Raw genomic sequence first — 21,095 nt, 5'->3', positions numbered from 1 at the left:
CTCCATTTCTTGCTCTCTCAAGCCATTTTTGGGCTTATTTGGGAAACCTGCTCTGCCCTCCTCAGAAAGCTTCAGTATGTGAGTAATAAATCTTTTGTATCTTCTTGTTGTATGTATAGTGTCATCAGTTTTGCCATTGGGACCCAATTTTGGAGTGGGGAGGAAGGCTCATCCAACTTCAGAATGGTGCCACGACAGTAACTTCAGGTCATAACTATCCTTTTGTTTATCCTTTGCAAAACTAGCTCAGTGGCTCAAGTCTTCCACATCCACAGATTCTCCATCTGTGGATTCAACCAACCAGGTACAGAAAATATTGGGAGGATAAAAATTCCAAAAAGTTCCAAAAATTGAAACTTGAATTTGCTGCATGCCAGCAACTATTTACAAATAGCATTTACATTGTATTTATAACTATGTATATAGAATTTACATTGTATTAGGTATTATACTTAATCTAGAGATGATTTAAAGTGCATGGGAGAGCGTGCATAGGTTAGACACAAATACTACGCCATTCTATACAGTGGACTTGAGCATCCACAGATTTTGGTATCTGCAGGGGAATGCTGGAACCAAGCCCCTGTGGGTACTGAGAGATGACTGTAATTTAGGGAAATCCTTAAAAAGAACTATCTTTTAGAGGTAAGAGTCTCTTTATCCAAGAGCTTTTTTTTTTTAAGTTTTCCAAGAACTGCTTTTTATTTTTCTGTGGTCATTTGTTCTTATGGACATAAGACATTTTATCCTTGGGTTGGGGACTTTGGAGAGAGATGTCTTTGGGCACAGTAAGAGCTGAAGACAAACAGGTTTTTGGGGATACAGAGGAATATTGGACAGGGAAATTTTGAGAGAGGTAAACATATGTTCAAATTTGCCCAGGACAAACCCAGGTTATGTTTGTTTGCACAGCATTATTATGAACAGGATCCCCTTTTCATTCTCAAAAGTGCTGTGACTGGATAATAGATATGTAATCCTACCTTCGATCAAAGGTATTCTGAGACACAGGGTAGAACCATGGGTCCATCTACAGAGGAGGAGTGAGTGAGGTCCTCATCAGGGACACCATGATGAGAACTCTGAGGAGAAAAGACTGTTGATAAAAACATCTGTTCCCTGCTCTCAAGGAACTTAGAATACAGGAAGTGTGACTATTGTACATGGTATCTGACAACCGCTGTTATTGACAGTAATACAGCAGTGAACAAAATCCACATGAGCTCAAGTCCTGTATTTTTTTGATAGGTTATGTTTATAGGTGGGTGATCTGGAGTTGACCAACATTCCAATTTCTACTCCTTTGCTTTCTAACTATATGGCCTAAAAATTTAATAACTTCCATAAATTTTAGCTATGAAACAAAGATACCAATTCCTGCCTTCCATAATTGTTGTAAGGATTGAGTAAGCTAATGTAGGTAAAGGTCAATATATAACACCTTGCACAAAAAGGCTATATGTAAACAATAGCTGCTGCATACTACTCTAATGACATTATTATTAGCAACATTATCCAGGTTACCAAGTTCTTTCAACTATTTTATGCCTACTTTAATAAGGAGAGTAAGAACAATTTCAACAAAAACAACTTGGGCTTCCCTGGTGGTGCAGTGGTTGAGAGTCCACCTGCCGATGCAGGGGACATGGGTTCGTGCCCTGGTCAGGGAGGATCCCACGTGCCGCAGAGCGGCTGGGCTCGTGAGCCATGGCCGCTGAGCCTGCGCGTCCGGAGCCTGTGCTCCGCAACGGGAGAGGCCACAACAGTGAGAGGCCCACGTACAGAAAAACAAAAAAACAAACAAAAAAAACAAGCTACATTAAAAATATTTTTTAAGACTGCTTGTTGGGACTACAAATTGATACTGTCCTTCTGAAAGGTAATTTGTCAAACCATAAAAATTTTTCTGCCTATTTTCTGAATCAGCATTTGCACTTATAGAAATTTATTCTTTAGGGAAAATCATTCCTGCACGTGGTCAATAGGGTACAGTAACTGAAACACGGACTTCAGAGTCTGGAGCACAAGGGTTAAATCCACACTTACTAGCTGTGCTACCCTGGTCAAATGACAGAAAATCTCTAAGCCTCAGTCATCTCCTTTTTAAAATGAGGACAAATATATTATCTACTTCATGGAATTATTGGGAGGATAAAATTATTGGAATAAAGAATAGTGTATGGACTTTAATAAGTGCTCAGCATTATTTTTATTACATATAATCATTCATCTAAAATTATTACATTGTAAATCAACTATAGTTCATTAAAAAAAAGAATGTATATATGTGTATAACTGAGTCACTTTGCTGTACAGCAGACATGGGCACAACATTGTCAATCAACCATACTTCAGTAAAAAAATTTTAAAGAATTATAACAATTAGAAACCAGTTCACATATCTTATAATAAACTGATTCAATAAATTTTATACATGTAATTATGTAGATTTTTAAAATGTTGGATAAAATATTTTATGTAACAATATAGCATTTCAAAATAATATGAAGTATATCATTTTCCTTATTTTTAAATAGAAGGACTTGAGTTTAAACATTTAAGAGTGGCTTTTCCTCTTTGATAGGATTATACATGATTATTTATTCTTGCTTTCTCTATATTTAAAAATTTGTAAGTTATATGATTTATTTTATAGTCAGAAAAAGTTTAAAGTTATAAATGAAGGAAACCAAAAAAAAAGAAGTATTTGCTTGCCTACAATCTTTTGATTTTTTAAAATTGCTTCATAGAGCATTTTAGTGTGGATAGTGCAAAAGTTACCTTAATTCCAAATCAAATCTTTAAAATAATTCATAATTTCTCAATTAGTTCAAACCAAATTCATTATACTTATGAAGACTCTCTCTGAATTCTACTTAGCAGCCTATCAGTTATTCCACAGTGAAGAAACAGGTGCAATATTAATGACACCAAGGTCGAAAACCTCCCATGCAGAAATAAAAGTGTTTCGACATCATGAAGTGGATTGGCTGTGTAAAATTACACAGCCATGTGGATTTCAATTCTATTTAAGACATAGGAACACTGTCTTGTCTACTAAGTGCAACAATATGATAGAATTGGAGACAATAAAGCAGTACACTTTTGTTATTTCTGAGATAGAGAAGAGCAAAAAATAAAGAGGAGAACTCATTCCCAAATCTTAGCCAGACTTACTACATATAACAGCTTATTTTTTACCCCTGGAAATGAACACCAGATTTATAAGGGCAGTTTAAACACAAATACAGGACTCTGCAAACCAAGAAAATATGCACTTAATGGAAATAAAGCATATTCTATTCAGAACAGGTCCTTATAATCTGCTGTAAAGAGTCACACATTAAGAATTTGCATTCACTCTCACCCACTGTCATAATAAGGCAGAGAAGAAAACACTAGCTAAAAGCATCCTCCAGAGAAATGGGTCATAGATAAGTAACTCAACTAATCTGGGACAAGCTTTTACACAGATCCAAGTACTAGACCATGAGTTTGTTGCTATTTATTATACAATCCTTCTAAGGAAACCATTTAAATATTTAGAAAATAATAATTATGAAAGAAAACCAAACCCAGGTGATAAACATCATCGTGCCCAAGCGGCAAAAATTTTGATAAATTCGTATTCATTCTTTCATCCTTATTGTCATTTTCCCCATTATTTAGTCTCTTTTCACTGTTTATCAGCAGTTGATGATATAACAGAATTTGCATGAAATTCCAGTTCTGTCCTCTAAATAAAGGGAAAAAATTCCACTCCTCTCTCTCTTCCAAAACTTCTACAACTTCTTACAATGTGCCCCAGACACTTCCCCTCCCCATGAGAAAGTAAGCTGGGTAAGGGTCACATTAGAGGTGAGACTGCCCTGAGATACTCAGTCTAAAAGAGCATGACATCAAACAGGTACTGCACTCATGAGTTCCATGTGAGAGTAATAGAGTAGGGAAGGAACTCAAAGGCCTGAACTCAAAAGCCATCCTCTGGTACAGAATTCTATCAACTCATATGGTTTCTTCCTTTAGTAAAAACACCAAATCTGGTCAATGATTTTGTAAGTCCAACCATAGTGTTCTCAGTTTCTAAAATCACACTTGTCTCTTTTATTCACTTCACAATCAATAAGGTCAAGGAATTGTGGTTATTAAGATGGGGGAAATCTTTTAGATCACGTAGTCCAAAATTACATAGCCCAACAGCTTCATTTTAAAGATGATAAAACTTAGAGGATAAAAAAAACAAAAAGCACTTGTCAACATCTACAGAGTAAGTTGAAGGAGACCAAATAAAAGATTTCTTATAGTGTTTTAACATGCATCACTATGTCTCTTGTATGAACAATTGGATCCAAAGTTCTTTGAGTTCAGGCTAGTAAAAAAAAAAAAAAAAAAGCTTATTCAGACCACCTAGGCAAGTAGGAGAGTATTATTCAAAAAGCAGGTACTCAGTAATTCTCTTCAAGTTTGAGCAAAAGAACTAATGGCTTCCTCCAATAGTTAAATAGTGCCTTGTCTACATATTGTATAATATATCCCAAATAAACATAATTAATACAAATAAGTAAAGCAAGCAATTCTAACACAAGTCTTCACAGAAGCAAAGGATTACTAAAACTATCAAATGTCATTTTTATCCTCAAGTCAGGAAGATAGTGGAAATGTTTTCTACACAGTAGGAATTTTCACGGACCCTTCCTCTCCATAAACACATAGATGAAGTTCTCTAAATATATAAAATTCCACCTTGGGTGTGCTCATGCACACGCGCGCGCGCACACACACACACACACACACACACACACACAGTTTTACCATAAGAGATAAAAAGATTCAGATTCAGTTTGAGGAAACCAAGTAGTTCTTGACTAAAAAGAAAATTACCTAGTATTACTACCACATGACTCAAACAGAAACTGTGTTCTGGCCAAGGTCCCCTCTACACACACAGGATATTCCATATAACAGAGCTTTCTAGGAGCTACCTGGAGCATCCACTGTGGTCAGAACATAATAAATCAGGATCACCAATTTCATAATATTTTCGCTTTTGATTAGAGTTTGTTGATTTCTATTTGAGTGTTCAATGTTTTTCAAATAAAAGCAAAGAATAAAAGATGTCTGTAAACTCTGCTTGGTGGATCTGGAATGGATGGATGCTCCCCAGTAAGAAAAATTTATTGGAGTTGTCTAGTTGGAATCATGATCACCGGAAAGCTAAAAGAGATCTAAACCAGAATGGAAATGGAAAAAAAATCATCACTGACATTCACGTGCAGGAATACAGTTGACTCTGTAATAATCATTGCCTCTGAGGGGCTCCATACTCAGGATTGAATCAATAAACTTCAAGTCCCTGTTGATTCTAACTTTTGCCAATAAGTAAAGCATATAAAAAGTAAAGATGAATGGCATACAAAATTTACTTATGATTACCATCAAAACTAAATTCCTAGTATCTCAATGAGAATATTCTAAAGTTTGGTTTAGAAACAATTACTTGTCCTCAAAACAAACAAAGAAAAAATCAAAATATTCCTGTATAACATGAATTAATGTTTCTGTAGTTTGTCCTCATTGAAATCACTAACTCTCTCTCCTAAAACTCACTCTTCTTCCAATCAACTCATTAACCCAAACCAGAAATCAGAAAGTTATCCTAGGTATTAATTTCTCATTCACACCATCCTTCACTATGCCTGATCACTAATGTTCACCAGATCTATGCATATACAAACTCTATAGACTGCTTTCCAGTCGTGCCTCCAGTCTATATTACTGACTTTATTGTTCTAATCCAGGTCCTCAATTTCTCTTTCCAAGATGGATTGCAGTATTTCAAGTGTCATCACTCAGCCACTTTCCCATGAAGTCTTGCCCTCTCCTACAAGGCTTTCCTGATTGATTTACTCCTTTTGTAAAATCTAGCATCTTACAATCCTTTGCCTACAGGATAGATTCAAAACTCCTTCGAGTAATGTATAAATTCCTCCATTCTTTGGCCCCTGCCTAAATCACTAGTCTCATCCCTTGTCATACTCTGACCTATCCCTTAAGATTGAGGATCTGTGTGAAGCTTTCTCTTTCCCATCCTCCAGAATTAGAGATGATCGTCCTGTCCTTTAGGAATCCATAGTCATCCGTAGTTCTAGAGAGACACCTATTTACAAGTCTTCTTCAAGCCTGTCACGGTACATTGCAAATGACTGATTATATGTAGTCTCTAAAACATGAGTGACAGACAAGCTTTATTTCTGTCGTATGCTAATTTTAATCAATGGTTAGAGATTGCCTGCAATCGCTGTTGAGAAAGAATTTTTGAGGAGCTGACTTGACCTCCTTTCAAGCTCTATCTACTATTGGAACAAGCAGGGAGAAGAATGGTATTTGGACCAGCTACTTGTCATCCTTGCCCTAGGCTGCGAGTCCTGGAAGGTAATGAAATGTGATTTTTTCATTCTCAGTGTCTGGCGCAGTGGCTGACTCAAAATTCATTGAAAACACAAACCTCAAGAACCACTCATCTTAATCTGTAACTCCACACACAGGAATCCATACTCATTCTTTTCTGGTCCTTTATAGAAAAATACATAAGTACTTGAGTATAATTTGTGTGACTTGACTAATAAGGGGAGATATTCATGTGTCGTTATGGACAGAATGACAAGGGACCTAGTAAGAGTGACATCAGAGGCACCCCAAACACAACTTTTCCTAGTAGCTTTGTAAAATTTTTTTGACAATTATTTGACCCTTCCCAAGCTCAATTTCCTCATCAGGAACATAGGGATAATGAAATCTGCTTTGCAAGGTTGCCATAGGGATTAGAAATAAAAAGCATCATTACATAGTGGGCCCTCCGTAAATGATAACTATTAGTATGTGCTATTTTGGTTCACAGCAAATTTCCATGGGAAGAAATACATTTTTTCAAACCCAAAGGAGATAATTTTAGTCCCTTTTAAGAGGCATTTTCCTGCTCAGTTATGTAGGTTGTTTTGTTAGTAACATACAATCAGTGAGTATCAACTCCATTTCTTACATCTTTATGTTGCCCCTGCACTAGCCCTGAGTTCATGTTGCACAGAAGCCTCAAGGATGTATATTATGATTACTTTTAAGAAACAATGAATAATTGATAACCATTAAACACTTTGCCTTTGTGTAATATATTTCATCTATGGATTTTGAAGGGTTAAGGTTTTTAGCTCTTCTCTTCTGTATTTCGAACTCTAGCTTATATTTACCAAACTCTAGCTTATATTTACCAAGTCCTAGCTTACATTTATAACTCCAAATTATAAAAAAAAAGAATAAGACTTTTCCGGAATCAAAGGATTCTTTGAATCTTCTTTGAATTCTTATGTCAGGAAGAATGACCTTTTCACAGTGTTTCCATAGGTTGTAGCTGAACAACATATGGCTATATATGTATATACAGCAAGGAGTTTAGGGGATAAAATGCTCACAAGTACAGGCTGGAGTCAAGAACTGACAATGCGCAGAAGCACACAGTTGAATCTAGGCGATGCTGTCCAGTCAGTAACTTACTTACTAGGCTCCAAATTACAGTTCTCATTTAATTTGACCCTATTGGGTGGGTGTTACTGTCCTTCAATAAGAAAGTAAAAGGTTTAAAAGATTAAGTCACAAGGAATACAGCATATTATGGAAGAAAATATGGTTCCAGAATTTAAATGCTAGTATTGTAATTAACAATAAAAACCACCGCCACTACCAACTGCTTTCTTACACATGCTGTATACTAATCCACAGCCTCTTGAATGGCAGAGCTGAGACTGAAACCTAGATTACTCTGGTTTCAAAGCTGATGTTCTCCGTAACACTTAATTTCCTCTGAAAGTAGATGAGTTTTAACATCTCAAGTCCCTCATTGTTCGGAGCCTACCCTTCTTATCCAAAGATCTCCCGTCTTCCCCAGACGGTGCCTTAGCCATTCTAGGGTTTTCTGCCACTGCAGTGCCACTTGCATTCATCCTTTCCTTAGGGATAGGGAATGACCCACATGCCACGTTAGAGAAAATGCAAGCAAACCTTTTGAGGGTGTTCTGCAGTCTATGCAAATTAGTACAATGATGCCAGACAATCTAACACAGACAGACGCTTACAATTAATGAAGCCATAGATCCAAAATTTGTATCATAATGGACAATTAACTCAAAATCATTGTCATCGTGAATCACTTCAGAACAGGGAGATGAATCATAGCTTTACAAAAGCGTTGCCCTGTCTAGTTAATGAGTGTCTGCGATATTGTTAAAATTTTCATTAGGGTTATCATTAAGCACTTACAAAGCAATTTGTTAGTAGTTTCCTAACCCATCCCCACTTCACCATCAAAACAAATTCTATGGCAGTTCTGATTCTGTTGTTCCCCGTTCTAAATATTAAGAGAATGTTGGCCCAGAGATGATTTGAACTAGGACACCAAATATCTCTTCCCTCTTCAAAAACCAGTCTCCTAATAGAGATGATAAACAGGGACAAGTGACATCAAAATATTGTCACATGGATGGGCAAGTTATGGGAAGAGCTTTTCTGCCCTGTTAAAGATGACCTCAAGAGCAAGAACGAAATGCCAGAGACTGAGAAATTATGTACTTATGAGGCAATCAGTAGTAAGTTAAGTAGTAAGTTAAGTAGTAAGTTAAGTAACTGCTTCTAAGAGAAGCAGCCCCTTTGCGATTCAGCAGTCTGAGAATCAGTGAGCCTTGTGTGGAAATGTTCCGTAAACAAGACCACTTATCTGAGCAGTAAATGTAAAAACTATAATGCAATTTCCCTCAAATAGTGACCACTTTTGCCAGCTTCCAGTTCTTTCCATGGTTCTACTGAAAGAGCTGGACCTCTTTTTACCAAAAATTGGGAGAGTTTTCATTCTTCTCTTTCACTTTGGAAGAAAACCCATTTTAAAAGTATACTTGCAGAGGAATATTTAAAAATCTACAGAAGAATCACAGACTACAGGTTTCCTTAGATACATGGAGGGTGTTTAGGGCTCTAACAATAACAACAGCAACAACAGAAGTTTTCCTGTTTTATAGGTCCTCACGGTCTCAGTGGGAGGGAAAAAGTTTCGTTACTTGATGTAAAGATTTCATACCTGTTGGTATTAATACTTCCCCTAAACAAACCCCTCCATAAATTTCACATGCAGAGATATTCTCTTAGGGTAAAAATCATATAGCATCATTTAAAGCAAGCAAAGATTATGTGCCAGACACACAGAAGTGAGCATGACATTGTCAGTCAGCCGTTCCTAAAGCCAAGTATCTTTTCTTCCGTTACAGAAAAAGGTGTAATTCAGTGTGTGTTTGGTGTTGGAGAGGAAGTGAGAGAACTAAATCATGAAATGAAACTGAATCCACTTCTAAGTTCATGGAATACTCACTGCCCCTAAAATCAAAGTCAAGCAGAGATTGTGTTTTGCTGTCTCCGATGGCCATAGTACGGAATGTGACTAGCACACCCAAAAGGCACTACCATAACATCTACCTTACTAAGCCATGCCAGAATGTCTTTGCATGCCGATTACTAAGATACATTTCATGAAAGTTTATCTGTATCATTGAAAGTATATATTAGGTGAACTGTACTACAAAATTACAGTTTCTCAAGTGGTTATGAAATGCTTCCACACATCATCATCATGGATCTGGTTCACATATAGCCAAGGATTTCAGAATAGCGCAATTAGGGCAAGACCCACAAAAATCAGTATTCCTAATACACCAGTCACCTTAAGAAAGGACAAGGGCCTCATAAACCTCAGCTTCTATTGTGGGGCTCAGGGAAAAAGCACAAACGGAGACCAATATTAACACATGTCTAAATATTTAAAACGTAAGTTAAAATTAAATATTTATTATAACTATTCATTATTCTAGTAGTCAGTATACAGCACTGATAAAGAATGGAAATATCACATGTTACATCTAGACAAGTGTGGTCCAATAGAACTTACTGCCATGATGGAAACGCTCCCTATCTGTGTCATCCAGTACACTAGCCTCTAGCCAAGTGTGGTGAATGAGCACTTGAATGTGGCTAGTACAACTGAGGAACTAAATTTTAATGTTATTTAATTTTAATAGCCACCCGTGGCCATTGGCTACCACATCAGACAGCGAGGTCTAGACTTACAAAAATGTTCTTCAGCCACCATATGCAATGGTTGCCAATACTGTGCTAATTCATGAGAAACATGCACTGGAGTAAGAAACAAGAATATGGACATTTATATGGGAAAGTTACTTCATTATGCAAGATCTTTCATGTTCATGCTAACAGAGGAAAAGCTGACACTTATACTGATTCGTCTTTTATCTATTAAAGTGCTTCCATTGCTTCAATCTTTACAGCAAGTTCCATCTGCACCATCAGCAGCACACCAACCCACGTTCACTGTATTTACTCAGTTACCTTTTATGTCAAAGACATAGGACAAAAGATGGGGAGAAGATTTACCCTGGCTGGCCAGTGCTAAACATGAGATCAAATGCTTGGCACTGTAGGCTTCTCTATGCCAACTGACCGAGTTACTTGTGTATCCCTCAATAAATGTGTGTGTGTGTGTGTGTGTGAGAGAGAGAGAGAGAGAGACAGAGAGAGAGAGAGACAGAGAGAGAGAGAGACAGAGAGAGAGAGAGACAGAGAGAGAGACAGAGAGACAGAGACAAACATAAAGGACCCTTCTAAAGTGTGGAGCCTTGGGTGAGAACACTTTTGCCTAAGAAGTACTGCAGTGGCCTCACATAAAAAGCAATTAGTGTAAAGCAATCATACTCCAATAAAGATGTTAAAAAAAAAAGCAATTAGAAATTTTAGTTTAACGGTTATATGTTGTATAAAGTTAGCTTAAGATGACATTTTTACTTAGCACCAAATGGAAGAATGTATCTTACAGACAAGTGGCAATATTACCTAAGTAAAAATCAGCAAAAGCAGCAGGAAATTACTTATTTCCACTTCCCTTTACTGCACAAATAATGGCATATCCATTATTATGGCTGGTGTTCTCATTATAAATCATTTCCTGTATGTGTCTGTGTGTGAGCAAAACTTTAAAAGCAAATAGCAAAGTATAAAGAGATGACCAGTAAAAGGAGAAGCATATGGAAAGAAAATGGAATAAACCATCAGTCAAAAAATTTAGGAGGCCAAGAAAACACAGAATCAAAACATCCCCCTAAATCATGGTTATAACCTTTCACTAGACTCCAGTCTAAGGCTGGACTGTGCTGCAGTTAGGTGTGCACTGACGTAAGTATTAGTGTTTAGAGGTGGTTTCCTTTGCTACTTTTGCTAGACGTGACTAAAATCAAATGTCCCCATTCTGTCCTTTTATAATTCTCACGTCCAGAATTCTCATAGGGTAAGGCAGATTAAAACAGATCTGATCTATTGTTGGCAGGCCCTAAAACTGTCTCAACCCAGCCCAGAATGTTCCTGATCTCTATCCAGAGAGGAAGTGCCAAGGGAGAGGAGTCATCACTGTCTTTTGATGAGGGAAGCTGCCAATGCAATCTTCAGTAAGGGAGTCACGTATATAGAAGAAATTTCCAGCAAGATCATGCTGACTTGTGTTTCCAAAGGGTGCTGTCCCCAAGTTCAGTCCCCCCCAGGACTCCTCGGTGGTCACAGGCCAAGTAATAATTCCCTCAAGCAAGTAAAAATTCCCTAATGGGACTTGCAAGGCTCTTCATTATATGGTCCCTGCTTATCTCTACAAGTTCATCTCTCTTCCAGACATACCATTTATTCCTTCATTTATTCAGATACACAATCCTCCCTCTCCTCGTTCCACTCTCATTTCAATGCCTTTTGCCTGTGATGTTCCTTTGGCCTGGTATCATGTCCCTCCACTTCCAACATCTGTCTCCCTTCTCTCAGATCTCCACTTATCTTCCTCCAGACTGTATACAGTTTCTCCCGTGTGCTCTCATAGCATCTAAAATTTTACCCACTGAAGCAGCTATCACTCTGTAAGGTAATTTCATGCTTGTCTGCCTGTATCATCCATGTTCTATTATAGCAGCTACCACGTACCAGACAGCCTATTAACTTATCTTCCCTAATCTTACGAGGCAGGCACCCATTATACAGATAAGAAAACCTGACCACAGAAAAGTTAAGAACCTTGCCTAAGGTCATGTAACTCTTGAATGGCAGAAGTAGAATTTAAACCCAGTAATTTGGATTCAGAGCCTATGGCCCTCATCACTATGCTCTGCCATTTCCTAACACAGTAAGTATTCAGTAAATACTTCAAGAGTAAATACATAAAGGAAGGGAAAAAATCCCTAAATGAATGCTGTTTTGGCATATTTCTGACATACATCATGTCCCTTTCAGTACTCCAAGGCATAAGCCTTACTCCTTTTCTGATTAAATTTCAAGAATTACAAATGACATAATAGTTTAACTGGGGGTCATTCAATGAGATTATTTGAATCCTGTGTAAATAAGAGTTAACATAGTAACCCTGAGATTGCTGTCCTTAGAATGGCCTGCTTATAAACTTGGCCCTTAACCCGCATTGGGAACTTGATTGGCAAACAGTTCCCTACTCGGATATAAAACTTTCTTTAAACACTAAGAGCAGCTCACTGTGCCTAAGTTGTGCAAACGATGTGGTTTATGCTGAACACTCACTCTCCTTCTGGAATTTTGATACATGTCAGAGCACCTTTGTAACTAGTCCCCAAAAAACACTGGGTGCTGAGTCTTTAATGAGCTTTCCTGGTAGACAACACTCCACACACTATCACAACTCATTGCTAGAGGAATTGAATGCATCCCAGTGCCTCCACTGGGAGAGGACTCTTGGAAGCTTCTGCCGGGTTTTCTCCAGACTCTGCCCATGCGCCATTATCCTTCAATCCTTCGCTTATCTTGCTTTGTATCCTTGCATCGTGATAAATCTTAGCCATGTGTGCAACTACATGCTGAGTCCTATGTGTCTTTCTAGCAAATCACCCAACACAGAAGTGGTCTTGGGGATCCCCAACACAAATCCCTTTGTGAGGGGGCCATGAAGCAGGAGAAAAAAACAATAACAAAGCAAAGTATATTTGCTGCAAAAGCATAACAATTTCACTGGGTTTAATCAAAACAACTCTCCCACTGGAATAAACAGAAGTACTGATTTTAGACATAAATATCTCTGTATTTCAATCTCCTCTTTGTCAGTATTAGGTATGTGACCTTGTGCAAACAACTAAACATCTCAGAGCTTTGTTTCCTTACCTGTAATATGGGAAGAACAATGCTTATTTCTCAGATTTCTTGGAAGTTTAGTTGGAACAACGTAAGTAAATGAGTCTAGGTCTGCACCTAGCATGAATAATCACCCAATAAACATGCAGTGATCGATTCCAGGACCCCGAAATATTTCTCTTCAACAAAGTATACCTGCTAAAGGGCACAGTAATTCATTTCATCTGTTAAGGTAAGATATACTCCTAAGCTTAACCAACCACACGAAGCCCCTGACACACACACAATGACTTGCTTTAAAAATATATAAAAAGAATAAATGCAGCCTTTTTCCTGCCAGTCCATATAATTATATAAGGCAAATATCAATCAACAAACCTGGCAGCTTTTGTTCAGGTGCCAGCTACTTGGCTCTCACAAAATGAGACTTTAGCGTTTTATTAATCATAAGACAGCACTAAATTTACTTCCCACCTGACAGTTTTAAACATGCAGTCAAATGGTGAGTTAATTAAGTGACAGTGTCCACGTTACTCAGGAAGATGAAATAATAAATGGCTTCTGTAGCAGATTAAATGCCAGAATAAAATTGAGGTGGTTTGATAAACCACTGGTGAGGTCACTGGCTCCTCTCTGCTGCCCTAGCATCTGGACTGCAGTCCCAGACATTGCGAACACCTGCAGATCCAGCCATTATTGAGGAGGTTTTTCAAGGTGTGGTATGTTCAGGTTGAAAGGTCAAAGTTGACAATTTCCAATCAGGCTGGACGCCCTAAATTTTGAGGATTGGAAGTCATCGAAATTGGAAACGAAAAATCTACAATACGTGCCTCATCTGAAAAATCAGAGTTTGGATGAGATGGGTCATTTTTCAGATTAATCTAAGGTTTGGGGGGTGGGGTTACCTTAGATCCTTCAGCAAATAAAGTGGAAGCTGAGCAGTGAGACTCTACTCTGTCCGCACCCCACACATCCCACCAGTTGCTCCAGTCAGATCTCATTTAAACAACTCACTGCTCAGAAGAGGAAGGAGAAAGAGAGAGAGAGAGAGAGAGATTGGATGAGATGATCTTCTATTCGCATCTGTCCAATTTTAAATTTCGATGAGTTAAAAGACTGGAGCCTCCCCTTTCCACTTTGCCCTGAGAATTTTTAGTACTTATAGACCCAAAGGCTTTCTCAAGGAGAAAGTGATCCATTCTTAATATAACAGTAATAAGCAGAGGAAAAAAAGGAAACTGATTAAGACAAAAAGGAGATATGGGAACATATGGCTTCTGCCATTATTCTAGTAGTTATGGTATATAATATTTCATTTGATTTATTCTTTTCAACAACCCACAACTCCTCCCTAATTTACTCTTTACAAAAACTTTGCACAGTGTTTTTACTTTGATGCCACAAGTGAGTAAACTGTGAGATGAGAAAACTGAAGAAATATGCCAAAGGTCACATAGCAAATAAGTTGTAAAACAGAAATTTGAATTTTAGGATGCTCTGACTTGACAACCTGATTTCCTTCAAGCAGAGAGGAGGGAAGAGGAGGAGAATGGGGAGAAACCTTCGAGCAGCCTTCCTTTACCTGGAAGTGCCCATGTCTACAAAGGATATGACGTATGTGTGCACATGAATGCATAGATAAAAACACCACCATGGGCCTAAAATGGAGTTGCTTATGCTAAGCCCCACATAGCCAAATTGAGATTTATTTAGTTTTGGGGCCCCCAGAAATGGAATCTTAAACCAGTCAGTTAGGAATCGCCTGGCCAGCATTAGTTAGGCAATCTGCCAGAGGGACCCCTGCTACCCCCTAAAGCAATCTTGTAATAACCAACCTGACTTTCCTAGTGTAACTCCCTTGTTCTCGCTCCTTTCTGCCTATAAAGGCCTTTCATTTTGTACAGCTCCATGGTACTCCTTTCTATCTGCTAGATTGGATGCTGCCCAATTTGAACCAATGTTTGCTCAAATTAACTCTTAAATTTACTTTTACATACTTTCTGAATTAAAAAATACGAGTCATCAGGACCTCCCTGGTGGTGCAGGGGTTAAGAATCTGCCTGCCAATGCAGGGGACATGGGTTCAAGCCCTGGTCCAGGAAGATCCCACATGCCACGGAGCAACTAAGCCCGTGCACCTCAGCTAGTGAGCCGGTGCTCTAGAGCCCACGAGCCACAGCTACTGAGCCCACGTGCCACAACTACTGAAGCCCACTCACCTAGAACCTGTGCTCCGCAACAAAAGAAGTCACTGCAATAAGAAGCCCGAGCACCGCAACGAAGAGTAGCCCCCGCTCGGCACAACTAGAGAAAGCCCGCATAAATCAAAGACCCAACGCAGCCAAAAATAAATCAATAAATAAATTTATAAAAAAACTGAGTTGTCAAGTGTCATATATTGATGATTTATAAACTTCTATCCTTGTCCTCTCACCCACTTCTTTTCTAGGATGTGCACACTTCCTGTAATACCATGTGTTAAAAGATAAACTGAAGCATATTAAAAATTTTAAGTGGATATTCCTGACTTTAAAAAAATCTCAACATTTCTCCATTAAAATGCAAAGCAAGGGCTAAATGTCTGCCTGAAAATTAAATGATAATCAAACTAAAAATCACCTTAAGTTTAAGCTCCAACTTAATTTAGATCAACATTCAGCAGAGCAAATATGGAGCTGATAAACAACTACATGTCAAGCTAAAAAAAAAAAATGTCATCACACAAAACTCAATTGAATTCAACATAAAAGGGCAAACGAATATAATTAGATATCCACAGCCCTCAGAGGTCCTTTTTATCCTTAATAACTAAACAAAATGAATTGGTCTCCCCATTCCAGGTACTATGGTATGGTCTATACTCTCTTGGAGTATCTGTGGATTTGGGGTGAGAGTGGGGTTCTTTGTTCTCATCACATCTCTTTATGAATTTCTGCACTCAATGATTTCTCAGCACTTTCCCATTGTCCCTGCTCCTGTGCCTGTTTTCCTCTTTCTGACCCATGGTAACTTACGCTTGTCTATTGTCCCTCTTTGCACCCATCAAAGCATCACCCCTCTAAGGCAGATGTACACAGTGAATTTGTATTGAAGGTTTCAAAGACATCATAGGGTGACTGGTCCAGAGCACAGAATAGTAACCAACTTGAAAGTCAACATCAGATAACACTCTCCGAATATTCCTTGGCCGGAGTCAACACAGGATTATGGTTTAAGAGACATACTTTTTACTAAGTCCCAGTCTCTTACCACATTGTAGACCCAATCTTTAAAGACACAGCTCCTTCTCCTTTACATTTCTGTTTGTTTGTTTTTATTTATTCTTTGGCTACATTGGGTCTTTGTTGCTGCGCACAGGCTTTCTCTAGTTACGGCAAGCAGGGTCTACTCTGTTGCGGTGCGCAGGCTTCTCATTGCGGTGGCTTCTCTTATTGTGGAGCACAGGCTCTAGGTGTGTGTGCTTCAGTAGTTGTGGCACGCAGGCTCAGCAGCTGTGGCTCGCGGGCTTAGTTGCTCTGTGGCATGTGGGATCTTCCCGGACCAGGATTCGAATCCATGTCCCCTGAATTGGCAGGCGGATTCTTAACCACTGCGCCACCAGGGAAGTCCCTCCTCTACATTTCAAGGCCTCACAAGCCTCTGTCTCCTCTTCACAGGAATGGATTCAAAATGATGCTACTTTACTACACATGACAATTTAGCTTTCAAACTTTTTCCTACATTAGCTCCCAGATGCACCTTTACATACACCTCACACACACACCCAGAAAATAAACTTTATGGTGTTTTAATAAAATGCTTGCCTAGGACACACGTCTACTCTTACTACAACTAAGATCAAAAAAGAGCCTTGAAATTCATTGTTCTTTACCTTGGGCCAAACAACATTCTCATTCAGAGTTCCCTCTATTACCAACCAGGACTCCTATTTTTAAAAATGGTCAATTTCTATTTTCTGGGAAGAGCTGCTCACAAGGTTAGTCTAGAAAGCCTTCCAGAGCCTGAGAAATTTTTTTCTGACAGCAGACTACGTAAGAGTGAGGACAAGGGTCGTTAAGTCCTTCTTACTTATCATATTGTGAGGGAGTAAAAGGGGTGAAGAGATGGAAATACAGAAAATTGGGTAAGGGAAAAACCATAAAAACAAACAAACAAACAAAAAAACCATATGTAAAAGCCCAACATTTGGAGAAGTTTAGTGATATGAGATCCAATTATTGCAAGATTCCGAATAAATACGCAGAATCATGATGGAAGAGACTGCATTCAGATGCTGCGCCAGTAAAAGGCCATTTGGGCGGTTGATTTCTGGAGAGGTAAAGGGGAGCAAGCAGGGGTCATTTGCAAGGACTTTTGCCTCATTGACTTTTGCTTCCTCCAGGGTCCTTTTTGGCTAATCTGTCATCTGTGGTTCAGTAGAAGAGGAGTTATTTTCACTTTCTCCCTTTTGCCTCGTGGCTCTTGGCTCTGTAGGATGGTGTTTAGCTCAGACAACAGCTGGCTACTGTCAGTTTTGTGTAGGGTTATGAAATACAGCACTTCAGTGTTTATTCCAGAGGCTTTCTGAAAACACTTGTGTTTGGTTTCCACCTCTGACTGCCTGGACCTCTGTGTTTACTCATTATGAAAGGAAAATGGAAAGGAAAAGGCAAGAGGCTCTCTATGCCAACAGGCATACCCTTCAAGAGGCAGACTGCTGTGCTTAGGGGAAAGAAATTCAAATCATGGAGAGGCTAACGCAATCTGCACCCACTCTGTCTGATGGGCTGGCGTCTGATGAGGAGGTCTGAGGTCCTACTGATTTCTTTCTGAAGCTTGAGTCCTCCTGGTCTGTGCTCACTTGCTCACCAGCTTCCTGCTCAAGAATTATCAGTGGTTCTGCCACTGGCCTCCTCTTTCGCTGCTTCTTTCTTCCAAGTGGTCGAGATACTATTCCTTTAGAAGCAGTCCTTCAGGACATATCTTCCCTTTCCTCTAGTAGACCATTGCTTCTCTAACCACACAGGAACCATAAAGGATAGAAAAAGCTTAAGATTTTTCCCAGGCTAGGGACTATGCCGTGGTCCTCTCTTGTGATGCTGGTCAGTGGCAGTCGCAGCTCCCAGCCAGCCACACGATCATGAGGGTAACAACTGATACCTTACAAACATTCTGTACCCAGATGACCATTCTGTTTTTCATTTGCAATACAGTACTCAGTCAACTACATGAGATATTCAACACTTCATTACAAACTAGGCTTTGTGCGAGATGATTTTGCCCAACTGTAGGCTAACGTAAGTGCTCTCATGAGCACATTTAAGGTGGGCTAGGCTAAGCTCCGATATTCAACAGGTTAGGTGTATGAAATGTACTTTCCATTTCGGATATTGTCAGCTTACAAAACTCGAGGAAGACCTGTATATGAACAGAGCACCTCTCGGTCCATGTGCTGAACATCAATTTCCTCATATTAAATTTTTCTTTTGCCTATATGGCCTTTTCATCCAGGCATACCAGAAGAGGCCATGAAAAAAACATATTTCTTAAGGGCAAACTAAAAAAATACACTGAGAAGAGAATGATTGACTACCCTACATGTGTACGGTAGGTTTAACATGTTGAGTCAAGGTTTTCTATGATTCCAAATTGCGATAGCACAAGTACTCAAGAATTCCCAGAACCAGCCCTTTAGCAGAGGGTTAATAAAGACGAGAAACTGGGGAATTCAGAATGAATCCAGCCTTTGACATCAAAGAGCCCCAAGTTAAATTCCTAGCTCTGCCATTTGCTGGCCAAGTGGTTTAAGGAGGTCACCTGACCTCTTTCCCAATAATATTCATAATGTCCACTTCTTAAAGATGTCATGAAAATCAAATACCATATGCTAACACATATATATGGAATTTAAGAGAAAAAAATGTCATGAAGAACCTAGGGGTAAGACAGGAATAGACACAGACCTACTAGAGAATGGACTTGAGGATATGGGGAGGGGGAAGGGTAAGCTGTGACAAAGCGAGAGAGAGGCATGGACATATATACACTAGCAAACGTAAGGTAGATAGCTAGTGGGAAGCAGCCGCATAGCACAGGGAGATCAGCTTGGTGCTTTGTGATTGCCTGGAGGGGTGGGATAGGGAGGGTGAGAGGGAGGGAGACGCAAGAGGGAAGAGATATGGGAACATATGTATATATATAACTGATTCATTTTGTTGTAAAGCAGAAACTAACACACCATTGTAAAGCAATTATACTCCAATAAAGATGTTTAAAAAATAAAATAAAAAATAAATGGGATAAATTGTACAAGGTTTGTAATTCCAGCCACAAAACAAACATTCAATAAATATCCATTTCCTTACATTCATCAACTGCAATTTCATGAGGATTCCCGGCCAAGAAGGTAGTTTCACAACTCATCTTATGTGGACAAACTGAGCATCTTTTAAGTGACTAACACTTAAGCTTACATACAAATTTTATTTCACAAGTTATTCCAAAGCTGCTTTTCTGTCAAGGAAATATTCAAAATGCACAGAAATGTACAAAAGGAATCCCAGCATTGATAGAGCCTGTCATGGACTCTTTTCTTATCTCAAGGCTGGAAGTTCAGGTAAAGGAATCAAGAGGGGCTGGTACAGCAATGGGCAAATATGTGTTATATGTTGGGCATGGTACCGAGGACTATGCATTTTGCCTTTCTTTTCTCCGTTTCCTCCTTGGGTGTCAGGAACACGTGAGAGGAAAAAGGTTTGTTTTTTTGTTGTTTTTTTTTTTAAACAATTTTCACCAAAAAAAAAAAAAAATGTTATCTGCAGTCAAAACTACAGAAGAAGCAGAATTGAAAGAAAGAAATTGTTTCCTGGTGTCCTTTCTGTTCTTTGCAGAGGACAGTTTTCCACACCTTGGGACTCAAGGAAAGCTCTGTTGTTTAGCAAATACACACTGCCCTCTGTTGGAAAAGTGGTGCACTTCTGCTCTGCTAACAAGAACGACCTAAGGATTAACTGCGGTGCAAATGTAGGTTTCCTGTCTAAAATTTACAGGGACCCATCCCTCCTCATCAGAACCAAAGAAAAGAAATAGATAACAAGAGTCTTACACAAAGTCTATCCCACATGCAATCCTTTGGGGAGAACTTTTTTTTTTAAGGGAACAAAAACAAGTAGTACATTTTGTTAAAACCAAAAAAGCTTTCGTTTAAAACGTTTTCGTTTGTAGTTTTAACGCTTACTGTCATTGCCAAAAGTAGCTGAAGCAGCTCACGGACTTCACTGCCTGTAAGACTGAAAAGCGTCACTTCCTTCTTGCAAAGGCGCTGAAAATATCCTGCTCAGCTGTTGGCTTTTAAAGACTAAAATACCTCTGATTAAAGAGAAGAAGCAAAGAACAGTATATTTGCCACCATGTTGTCTAGTTCTGCCACTCTAGTGCCTTAAATATTACAATTTTAAAATCACAGTAAGCACTTAATTCCTATTACTACTTTCAAGCAAGACTACATAGACCCAGAAAGTTTTAGTTTCAGCCCCAGCCTGTTATCGACGCCAGGGGCAAGTGGAAACACATGTTTTCAAATACACAGAAACAAATGGAAAAACATTTAACCAACTAGTAAAGAGACAATATTAATGCACAGGTTAATGAGTGAAGGCATTTGGTACACAACGCAAGACATAAACAAAATAGAATACACACAGATATTATTCCAATACTCAAACAAGCGGTTGTAGAATCTTCAAGGGAAACACAAAAGAATATCCCTAGAGAATGGATTTCAGCTGTGTTAAAATCCTCAGCGAGCAATCTGACTGCAGTCATAGACTCAATTTTAAAATAAACTCACAGCATGCTTTTTATTATATCGTATCTGTAAC

The 21,095-nt window shown here is 38.7% G+C and overlaps 1 protein-coding gene across 8 annotated transcripts in view; it reads right to left on the bottom strand.

Moving 5' to 3' along the window:
* CAAP1 (caspase activity and apoptosis inhibitor 1) overlaps positions 1-21,095 on the bottom strand; it is a 1,159,962-nt gene that overhangs the window by 631,678 nt on the left and 507,189 nt on the right. The window lies entirely within an intron of this gene.

The sequence above is a fragment of the Stenella coeruleoalba genome (assembly GCF_951394435.1).
Source record: "Stenella coeruleoalba genome assembly, chromosome: 7".
Lineage (NCBI taxonomy): Eukaryota > Metazoa > Chordata > Mammalia > Artiodactyla > Delphinidae > Stenella > Stenella coeruleoalba.
The sequence above is the reverse complement of the archived record's forward strand: the minus strand, read 5'-3'. Positions and strand labels throughout refer to the sequence as shown.